The sequence below is a fragment of the Haemorhous mexicanus genome, chromosome 1 (genome assembly GCF_027477595.1).
Source record: "Haemorhous mexicanus isolate bHaeMex1 chromosome 1, bHaeMex1.pri, whole genome shotgun sequence".
NCBI classification, from domain to species: Eukaryota; Metazoa; Chordata; class Aves; order Passeriformes; family Fringillidae; genus Haemorhous; species Haemorhous mexicanus.
Window position 1 is genome coordinate 128,407,008 of NC_082341.1, and position 12,044 is coordinate 128,419,051.

Genomic DNA, 12,044 nt, shown 5'->3' on the forward strand with positions numbered 1-12,044 from the left:
GATGCTCTTGACTAAACATATCCATCCAGTAAAGTCACTTCATGCAGTGATTGTGAAGTTTACTGGAGTTTCACAGAAAAGATTGGAAACTGCAAAGGAATGATAGAACCATGGAATCATTAAGGTTGAAAAAGACTTCCAAAATCCTTGAGTCCAGCTTTTAACCCAGCACCACGGTGCTCACCTCTAAATCATATTCCCATGGGCCACATCCACAAATCTTATGAATGCTTCCAGGACTGGTGATTTCACTACTTCTCTTAGGCAGCCTGTTTGAGGGTCTGACAAACCTTTCAGTGAAGACATTTTTCCTAATATTAATTCTAAACCTCTCCTGGTGCAATGTGATGGCATTTCCTCTCATCCCATCACTTTTTTTCGTGGGAGGAGACCAATGACCAACTCACTACAAGCTCCTTTCAGGTAGCTGTAGACAGTGATAAGACCCCACTGAATCACCTCTTCTCAGGGCTACCAATCCTGGCTAATTCAGCTGGGGTTAAGGAACAAAACTTGAACCCTGAAGACCACCTAAGAGAATTGCATTCTTTTTCATATTGTTCCATGGAAATATGTTGTAACAACAACATGTCCTATATTAGATATATTAGATATATCCAATATATATAATTCATGTTTATTTTCAGTGTACATCTTGAGAAAATGAATAACTTGCACAGGCAAAACCACAATTTCAAACTCAAAATCAGTGTCAGGAAGCTGAACTGCAGGTACCTAGCTGTAATCAGGATATATGTCTTGGAGCTCAATACAAAGAGAAGCAAGGGCAGAATGATATCAACTTGCTTGAGACTTTTTCTTCTAAGCACAACTTGGTCACACACATCCTGAAATCAAATAACCCAAAAGTTTCTTCAAAGGGCAAAACGGAATTTGTATTGAGAAGGAATGTTGAATGACCAAGGATAAACAAATAAATCAGACTGGATAAAATGTTGGAGAACTTTCTGCACAGCTAGAGGAAAGCACAGATTACTGCAAAGTAAAAGCAAATGAACTTAGAAGTGAAGTATACCGCACTAATTTAACTTAAACAAAAAATAGGAAATGATTTGGCAAAGGCAGTAAAACCAAGAAGAAAATTTTACCCTGCTTCGTTCTTTTCTTATTTTACTGGTTTTTGGTTTCTAGTTAATCCATTTGGTATTAAGTTCTTAAATTATTGCCTTGTACCTTTTTAATACCAAGGAATAAAAGTATGTAAGAGAGTTTTTTCACGTCCCATATCATACGCCTGAAGTATTTGTTCAAGAAATATCTAAAAAAGCTTTGAAATAACTAAAATGAATCCCATATGGTTTGTTTAAATATACCAAAAGAGAGCTTTTTTTTCCCAATCTCAGAGAACATCTGTACTTTATAATAGTTTTGTGTGTGTGATACCAGGCTGTTTTTCATACAAAATTGTTAGTCCAGCATTATATTGTATACTCTTTAAAAGTAGTAGTGCATTTCAAATTATTTTGTGGAAATTAGCCTTAAATTGATGGCTTTCTTTTTGTTCTTTTTATGTTTGTGTTTAATTTTTTCCAATAATTCTTGAAGATCAGTGTGCATTAATAGCTGCAGGGCATAAAGAGACTAGAGGAAATTAGCTGTCACCCACAGCCAGTGATTCTGTGTTCTTATAAACATAAAGGGCTAAATTGTCTTTTATGTTGACCATGCATGCAGATCATGTCATTTTCATTAAAAATTAGACATCATGCATATATAGTACTACTGTTGATAAAGATGTTTGAATTACAATGGTTTTAAAACAAAGACGAAACTCCTTTTGGTATTTTGCTATTCAAGTTTGGATTTTATTATTGAAATATGTACTTGCATATGAATTTAAATTGAATATTCAGTTTTATATTTTTTCATGTATTTACCATTTTTCTGTAAATATTTTAGTCCTCTGTGTTCACAGTATGAATTAAGTAATTTATAAACTGATAGAGGCTGGTTTTAATAAACTTTGTATTACATTTATTTACTTTGGGTTTACTTGTTACAGTCTGAGTTTTGGCCTTAAATTTCAGTCAAATGTCAATTAAGAGCTTACTATTACAGACATATTAATAAGTTACTGCAATTAGCCATAATTGCCTTAAGCATTCAAGAAAGTGCTATAAGATTATCTTGCTTTTTATCAAACTGAAGTATGATTATATCTTTGTCTACACATCACTAGCAAGATGGCACAATGTAATACAGAATTTCCTCCAGCTCTGTTGTCTTCTGTTGATATTGTCACTTTACTTTGTGTCATTCCTCCTCTAGTGTTTTCTTTGCCCAGCAACTGATTACTTTGCTGGTAGTTGGTCCTTCAGAAACATCTTGTCCAAATTATCATCCTCATTGTCTTGTGTCTGTCTAGGAAACATCTTTTACACCTCAAGGCATTAAAACATGCTTTCACTGATCAAACATTCTTATCATAGCACAAGAAACCTATATTAGTTGGATTAAGAAAAAAAAAAAGCAATATCTCACACGGTCCTCAGTACTGATCTTTTTGTTTCTCTGTCCAACTTTCATGATGTAATGTGACTACAGATCTTATTTAAACCTAAGTGAAAGTTTAGTTTTTGTAGCAATAGAACTGGTCCAAAATTGCCAGGTCTCATAAATGATTAAGCCGTTCTGTTTCATCCAGAGCTCTGCAATATTCTTGATTACATCCTGCCTTGAGTTTTTGTCAGTCAACACTCAAACAACACAGATATGCATTTATAGAACTATTTTGGGAAGGCAGAGTGATTTGGAGATTATATTGCAACACATATACTCACGCCATTACATTTATTGTACACTTCTTTCCTAAATTACACCAGCCATCTGCTTGCTCTTAACACTTAAACAGATTATAGGATAATATTTAATTAAAATCTGTAACAATTTATGCAAATCGTACCATATATATACATTTATATATGTAAGTGAACAGCACATCTACGAAGCTAGTTAAACACTGCTGGAAATTTCTAAATGTTTTCTGAGGCAAAGGTAGTCTGTTGCTCCACTAGCCCTTTTAGCTTCTAGTTTCCCAGTAGGATTTAATCAATGTCCATCATCCTTGCAAGTGGTGAGTGTCCATCATCCTTACTTGAAGCTGTTGACTTTTACTCAGTAGCATGGAGGTCACCAGACAACCTAAGGAAATCTCTACCTGACATCCATACTGTATTCTAGAGGCAGAAGTTGTCCGACTGACTGTCTCCATCAAAGCCACCTTACAGACCCTTATTTGGCTCTATCAGGTGCCTTTCCAAAAGCTATTGTACAGGAATTACATATATTTACATATATTTGCATTGGAATGGGATATCTTAACCTAAAATATTTAGCATAACAATAAACTAAACCTACTATTTTTTATTCTCTAAAGTACTTTTCGAATAAATATTAGCTCCTTATGCCGCTAAGGACTGACTTATTTCATAGTTCATACATGGCAGGAGGGCAGCCTGACTGTTAGCTTTCTAGCCTTCTGAGGGTAGCATCCTGTTTGAATGTTCATTACTGGCTGGCTCTGCCTCTTTTCCACACACTTAACAACCGTCTTCCAAATGTACTGAACTGAATGTTCAGTTCCTTTTACTGTTGTTTATGCATAGAGAGGAGTTGGAAGAAAATCGAGTACTAATATTTTTTGACGGTACAGAAAGCTACCAAACTCTTGACCTATATCCCACACTTCTTCCTAGGGGAAAGGTGGGTGGGTAGGTAAAAATATTCCTTCAGGTCTGCAAGTAACAAATACTAGTAGCATAAGAGAATTCTAGCAATTATAAAGTCATTAAAGTACTGACAATATTTTTTTGAGATTCAGATTGAGTTACTAGTGTTTTTTCACAACTAACCTTTGAGATATACAAATCCTGTCATTATAAAATGACCCATTTTCATCAAAGAATCAATCCACAATATGAGACTAATGCAAATGAGGCACCACTTCTGCATTTACATCTGTTTAATAATGAGTTTTCAAGTTTAAGATTGTTTTGATACATTAATAACTTTAAATTGTAAAAATAGAAGGGGCAACATCATTCTAATTAAATTAGTATCTAATGAGTGTGCTGAAATCATTTTATAGTTGGTAGTTCAGAGAAGAGAGTTAGAAAAAAATTTGATACTGTAACTAGCACAAAACCAGACACCAAATTTTAATTAGCAAAATATTGTGGAGAAATAAATCTTAAATCATTGATCAGTTTGGGTTGGAAGGCATTACAAAGATCATCTAGCTCAAAAACTCCTGCCAAAGGCAAGGATGTCACCCATTAGATAACATTCCTCAGGGCCCCATCTAGCCTAGCCCTGAACACTTCCAAGAATTGGAAGATTTCAAAACATTTAAAAAAAAATTCTATTCTAAGGAATCTTTAAGAAAATATGAAAACAGGGATGAAAAAAGGAAGGAAAAAATAAAGTATGAGTAAAATTTTGTGTATGATTAGAAAATTACAGTTTTAATAAGACATGTTCTGGTGCAGTATTAGGAGATATTTTCACAGGGAACTAAAGATACTGTAAATCTGAGGTTAGTCTAAGATTTTCCAAATGGTGAAAAGCAGCTAGCCCTGTACTGTGTGAAACTGCTATAATTAAGCTGTGGTGTACCTCAAACTTTGGTATTGTCAGCAAAAGTACTAAAAGGCAAATTGTCTAAATATGGAATCCATTCAATGTCCACTGGTGGTAAACATATGTAAAGAATTCCTTTTCTTTTTTCATTGCAGGAAAAAAAAATGCACCAAATTAATACTTTCCTTTGTGTCTGGGAAAGTTGGAATTAGCAATCAGGTAAAAATCAAAGATCTGCCTCTGAGAGATCCTCTCTACCACTGAATCTTTACTCATATAGGGCTTGGCTACTTAGGGAGGTGATCCTGACAGGAAGAAAAATAAATATCCACTAATATTTTAAAACTACAAAAGTCAGCTATTTTTTCCAAAAATACTTTGTGAAGCATTGGCTATCTTACTTCCTTGACTGACTAATGGATTGCTTTCAACACTAAGGTATTTATTTGTAAAAATTGTTCTGAAAATATTTATTGCCCTAGTTTATAAATAGTTGTAACTAATATTTTGCACTGCCAGAAATTAAATAAACTTTGGTAAGACATGTGGAATCATGAGGAAAATCTAAAGGTAATAATCATGAAATACATATCTCTCATGAGATAATCATGAGAGTGTGAGGAACTCTGTTATTACTAATATATAGTAGGTCATCCCTTAGGTTTCAAATTTGTCATATCTACTAAAAGGGACCCTTTTATTACTCCTGTTTTCTCTCTGAAGCATAAAGACTGACCCATCATAAACATCTACTGTTTTGGCTACATGGTAGTTTTATTTGTCATTTGTAGAAGCCTGACAATACTGGACTGCTTGGATAAGAGTGTAACAGTCCTAATTTTTCTGATGTTAAAAAATGATAGGAAGTTTTCGTTTGTAACTTTTTTTTTTTTTTATGAAGACATTGTATTTGATAGAAAGGCGCTACCAAATCATGGATTTAGATACTACTGTCTCTAGAAAAATCCTTCCGAATTTCAAAAATTTACAAAACCCCCAAAAATTAGCATGCACTGTGTCACAGGTGAAAAATATACATGGGAACAGGGAGGAGGCAGGTAATGCCCCAAAAATTTTGGCACTTTTGCAGAAGCTTGTCATTCACTAGCTGCCACTGGTAGGCAATGATTTTAATCTTTGAAAACTGCACCGTGCAAGGTGAAGCAAAACAGCATGTCCTACCTAAATTCTCCAATCAATAAAGAGACATGAGACATAACCGTCTCTTAGAAGACTGATCATGCATTGCATATCTGCATGTAGACTATTTTTCCCAGAAAATTCATGGCCTAGGGATCAAAAATATGGTCTCAGGAAAGTAAAACTGGTTGCAGCAAACAAGAAGGGAAACTGGAACATGAAAAGGCAGGAGAAAAATTAATGGAATCGAATAAGATCCTGTATTTCAGAGCGATGCATGGAGATGGACATTATGAGACACCAAAGATCTTTATTGGTAACATCTAAGTTTGGAATGGTGAGAAGGTTCAGAGCACAAACTGACACAACCAGCATCTTCCTCTCTGCGAGGATGGGAAGTCAAGACCTTGGTATTATAATTGAGCCAGAGTACATTATCAAGTGTGGAAGACTAACAAATGGTAAAACAGCTCCAATCAATTTGGTACTTAAGTAAACCCCAGTAACTCATGTAAGAAAGGAAGTCTTCCCCCATGGCAACCGTAACTCAATCCTGCCTTGAGTTTGGTGTTTTCCCTCTTTCTCTCACAAACTTGCTATGGACAAGAATAAACAGTTTCAATTTGCTATGCAGTGTAAGCCACGTTAATTAAACCAAGTTTTCAGGTTATCCAAAGTTATGTATTATTCATTTCAATGAGGAAAAAACCTTAGTGTGTAATCTACAGTACTGATTACCTGGTGAGTCTGTGTACCATATTTATAAAGTTCAATGCAATACTGAGGAGCCTCAAAGATCAGGTTCTGAGGTCCTAAACTGGCCTTTTAAAATTACTGTGTATTTCTGGCTTTAATTTCTTTTGCCCAAATTTCAGATAATGTGGTATATTTATTTTTGACCAAAATAGATGAAGTCACTCTGTACTGAAATTCTCATGACTTATGATGACAGGAAACACATTGGCTAACATTCTGAATTAGGTGTATACAACAATAGTGAGTGGCCACAGAAAAATCTTTGCAGAAGTCAGCCTTTGTGACCACAGAACAGAATGTGGGTAGTGCACTTTCAGTAAGGTCTACTGTCAACCAATAGCAGTGAGAATACAAATGTTGAAGAGGCTCATTGCCAGGGACTGCCGTTGACACAGATAAAATGAGGCCATTGAGAGTGGTTTAAATATGTGATCCTGTCATTCAGGTTTACATGCTATTCCACATATGCACAAGTTACCTAACTTTTCTAAATTTTGGGTATTCTTCATCCTGAAGAACATTCTTTTAACCTTGACTTTCACATAAATTTTGTTTGAAAAGATTTTCAATTTCAAAGTTGCATGATAGACACTTCACTGCATATTTCTGAAAGCACCATTCGTGTTTTTTTTTAACACTCAAAGGTTACCACTTTACATTACCGGAGCTTTAAATGACAGCCTTATTTGTAATTTAGAAGTTTATCTATTTTCTAACAATACTTGGTACCTCAGTTATTCTTGCTTTTCTTCTGATAGATCTTCAAGTCTTTTCCATGGTAGATAAATATACAATTCTTGTTGCCTCTGCGCCAGGTGAGAAAGGTTATAATTAAGTATTTATGACTTCACTCTACCTTACCACACATTTTTTTCCAGCTCCATTGTTCTTGTAATAGCATCCTCATCTACTGAAATCAAAATGTTCTAGATTAAGTAATTAATTTAGAAGAATTTACCAGCTGAATTGTGACAGAAATAAGTGAAGGAAATGTGTGAGCATCTATGTAGATGATTTTGTCTGACAGCAATCCAGAGCAGCACATTTTCCAATGATACAGCAGCAGCGGAAAGATTGTGCTGTGCCTGGAGTCTTGGACAACAAATTAAACTGGATTTAGATTTCCTCAGACTGTGCCTATGTAGGACATCAAAATAACTTACATTTAGTGAGAAAGCTAGAATCTGAAGAGCAGCTGAGTGACCATTGAATTTTCCTCTGTCTCCTGCATCTGGTCAATGTCTTTCAAGCATGTAAGGAGTGCTTTAGATGGTTGTGTCTGCAGACCTAATAGGCACATCTGATCTTCAGACACAGCAGAAGGCAGCAAGCCTCAAGAATCAGGCATGTATTACAGACAATCTGCACTGTGTTGAGGCTCATGAGCAGGTGTCTTAATGACCAGAGGTATTGCAATTCCAGAGGTTTCAAAACTTAAGCAGCTGCCTAAATTAGCTCAGTTATTAGTTTATTCTGAATTTCATATGTCACCTACCAAATACTTGAGTCTTGTCCTGAGTATCAGATCCCACTAAGGTATACTCACCTATAGTTCTGAGAGGAACCCGTGACAGAAACTCAAAATCATTTAGTTATATATAAGGAATGTTATATCAAAAGTCTGCCTTTTGGCAAGTCTGGCGAATTTGTTCTTTAAGAAGACTTTTTATCAATGCTCCATGTTTGAAGTCCTTAGAATTTTAAACTAAAGCTTAAAAAAATAGGAGAAAAATAAACCTTAAAAGTTGAAAAAATGTGCACACAGGCAAGTGTTAGGGAAAAATTATCGTCTCAACTCCTATGACTACCATAGCTAATCCTTCTCAGATGGCTCTCTCTGAAGTCCTTCCTTACCTTCCATTTGATTTATCCAAGCACAGAAAGAGATCTGTGTATGAAAAGTGCAGCAAAATATTAATTAGGTCTAGGGAGAATAGTAATTTCTGATCCATTCAATTCAGGTCAAGTTTGACCCTTTTTTTAGATGAAGTGAAAGGCTATTAAAAGTTCTCAGGTGAGGGAAGACTTCTGTTATAGTGCTATAACACTAAAAGATCCTCTTCAAGATGTGAGTCTGGAAGCCCCTGCAAACTAACAGCCTATCTGGGAGGAACAGCTCCTGAAAGCAAAGAGGAAATTCAGTGTTCTTTCTCATGTAATCCTTAGCCTTCCCTGCCAAGACTTCCACTACTGTGCCCACAATCACTCCTTGTGATGCTGCTACTTATAACACAAGTCACTCAACAGCCGTCAGAGGATAATTATTCTCATGTACACATGACAGATCTGAACTGGCAGCCATGACATGAAATTCACTATCTTGTGTCACCAATCCCCCAAGCAGGCCATTTCTGACTACAGACTAATGATACTACTAAAGAAGGGGGAGAAAAGGTTCCTTATTATTATTTTTGTCCTTCTTTCCTGAAAAACAAATTTCAGTACTTGGCTTATAAACCTCTGAAATCTGAGTTTATATATGCAAAATAACACTACTACCTCATGTGCAGGAAGGTTTCTGTTTTGTCTGTTTTTTTTATTAAAACCTATTTCAATTACTGCGAAAGTGTTTATGACAATTTGTTTCTAAAGCACAGTGTCACACAGCAGTCATTCTTTCATTATATTAATTTATATTGTTCTGTATCTTGGGTGTAATCCACAGGACTCACACACAGCTGACCTGATAAGACTGATATTGAAAATATTGAAATATTTCAGACATTTTTAAATACTTTTTTTGAAACCCAGTCCATACAATACCTCTTTTAATCTGCACCAAAGTCAAAATTATTCTTTTTTACAACACATCAGATCACAGACCACATATGATATTCCAGGTTTTATACACAGTTCTTACAGAATTATTCTTTGAAATTTATAAAAAGAAATCCAATTCTCTAAAACTGATTTATTTCATATGTGGAATCCAGCATAACTTTCCCCCTTTTTGCCATTTATTTGGCTGGGAGATGAGTCTGTTTCCACTAGTGCTTTTTTTTTTTTTTTTTTTTTTTTTTTTTTAAACAGAGCTAACATTTTTTATGCAAAAAGGCAAAAATTGAAATTTGGTATGCCTCTTTTTCCATCTATTTATGGTAATTATAGCTAATGAAACTATTGAGTACAACCGAGTTCTTTTTTTCTTGGTTTTTTTTTTTTATTTGTGTGGTCTACTGCAAAATAAGAGTTTATGTTATGCCAAAAATCTCATTTCACTGTTTTGATTGGTTCAGAATCATAATTTTTTCTTTCCAGGGTAATAAGAAATTCAGCCCAAAAACATGTTAATAATTGTAGTAATAACCAAAAAGAAAACTGCTTTACTTCAGCATTAAAATTCATCTTCAGCTGCTTTGTTCTGTAATAACTAGGTCATCAGTTTAGGTGCTCCTGCTTAAAATGCATTTAGCATCCATATGTATTCCCTCACCTAGAGGCTTGATATTTTTAATGAGATTATATCAAGGAATGTGAAGACTGGAGAGCGGTAACATCATTTTCGTGTGTAATTCCCAGAACTCTGATCCATTTCAGGGAGGCAATTAAGACTGCTGACTACAATAAATGATACTAAGAGATTATGGAGGGTTTTTTTTCTGCATGAATGCATAGTTTAAAAAATAATTTAGGTTTATTTAACATAAAAAACACCTCCAGAGGGGGGATTTTTTTTCAATTTCAATGATTGTAGGGAATATCTCTTCCGTCATTTATCTGTAAGGATCCATGGTGTATTCTTGCAATAAAGGATAACTTTGAGATGCTTTGACAAAATATGAGTATTTTAGTTTTATATAATTTTCTTTGTGCTGATCATTTCAAAATATCCATTTAGTACTGGAGGAATTGAGTGTCTGTGGTATATATTTGGTGGGGGAGGGGTGTGTGTGTTTATTTGTGAAGGGGTTTTTTGCATTTTATATTTTTTTCCTCTGTGGAGGCCAGTAATCTGAAGAAGCATTTAGATCAAAAGCTTCATGGGGATTAACCCTTGTCTTGTTACTGCTGACCACAAAAACTACATACAGAAGAATACAGAAGAATTGCTAAAAACAAATACACTGGAATCAAAAGTTTGTTGTCTTGAAGAGTTAATTCTGGCAGAGAGGTGACCTTTATCCCTACGTACTCACTCTTTTTTTTTTTTTTTTTTTTTTTTATCAAACCTCTCCAAAGGGACTCATCATATGCGGGGCTCTATGAAGAGAAAAAGAAGAGCATTGTCCTTATCACCTCCTTCCAGAAAGTGGCAGAGTAATAGGACTTTGTAAGGCGAAATGAAGCCCAGTCTGATGGCTGCTGATTAAAAATTGACTCTGCCACATCAAAGAAGAGTTGAAGGTGAAAATGATGATCACTTCCCTCTCCCAGGGACCCTGCACCATTTCTTTTATTCAACCTTGAAAGGTTCTTTCTGAATAAGATAATATCCCTCGAGTCCATTCTGGCTAGGCGGCATGGGAAAATGTAGATCAGTATGCCTATTCTCTATGAAAAAATGGGATTTTGTTAATGACATAGCACTCTAAAGTGATGGCTTGTATATGGTAAATGCTGAGAAATTAATTATAAAATGCCTCTTAGACTATAGATCAAATTAATTGCTAGTATGCATCTACTAAAAAGACCACTGTAAACTCAAACTGCATTTCCCGCCTCATTGCTGGAGATTTCTTTACTTGAAATACTCTCTATCCTGCACTGTCTTTTTTATTTTCACTTATTTTATAGCAAAATTTTTATTAGAGGGGCCATCAGAAATAATATCATTTAAATATAAAATTTTATGATGGATCTAATGCATGCGAATTCCTGTTTTCTGATATGTACAGAAAGAAAGAGACTGTGCTCAGGTATATGAACTATGCAGAGAATATGTAGGCAGGGAGAATAAAAAAATGCAAGTTTATGCATACATGAATGCTCAGAAAGATACATAGCTGTGATATAGTGCATGATACTTTATTTCCACCAGTTAATGTGTCTGGCAGGCAGAAGTAGAAAATTTACAGAGAAGATTATGTGAAAAATATTCCTCTCTATTTTAGGTTTTGGGTTTATACTTTATGCCAGCAATTCTAGAGAAATGCAAACCTTTAAATTCAGGGCACCAACTAATCATGCATTTATCTAAGCAGACCAACAGGCTGCTCAATTGACAGCACAGCACCCCTAAATGCATAGCTTGAATAACAGCAACAAGAAAGGTCTTCCATGAAAAAGAACTTGTACAAAAAACAATTTTGCACATATGCCCACCCCCTCCCTGCACTTCCCTCTGGTTTGCTGCTCTTGAGGATCCAGAGAAAATGAGTAGAAGTAATGCTTCAGCCTGAAAAGTGTGTTAAAACCTTGACAAAAGTAGAATAACGTAGTCCGTGCATAAGAAAAGGTTCATTCCATGACTGGCAATGCCCACTATTTTCATGTATACCTAATTATCTACACCAAAGTGTATCTATCTGTCAAATACATTATATAAAAAAAAAAAAGATTATCTTCAATAGGATAATGCATACATTTAATGCTATAACGTGTAAAAGCTT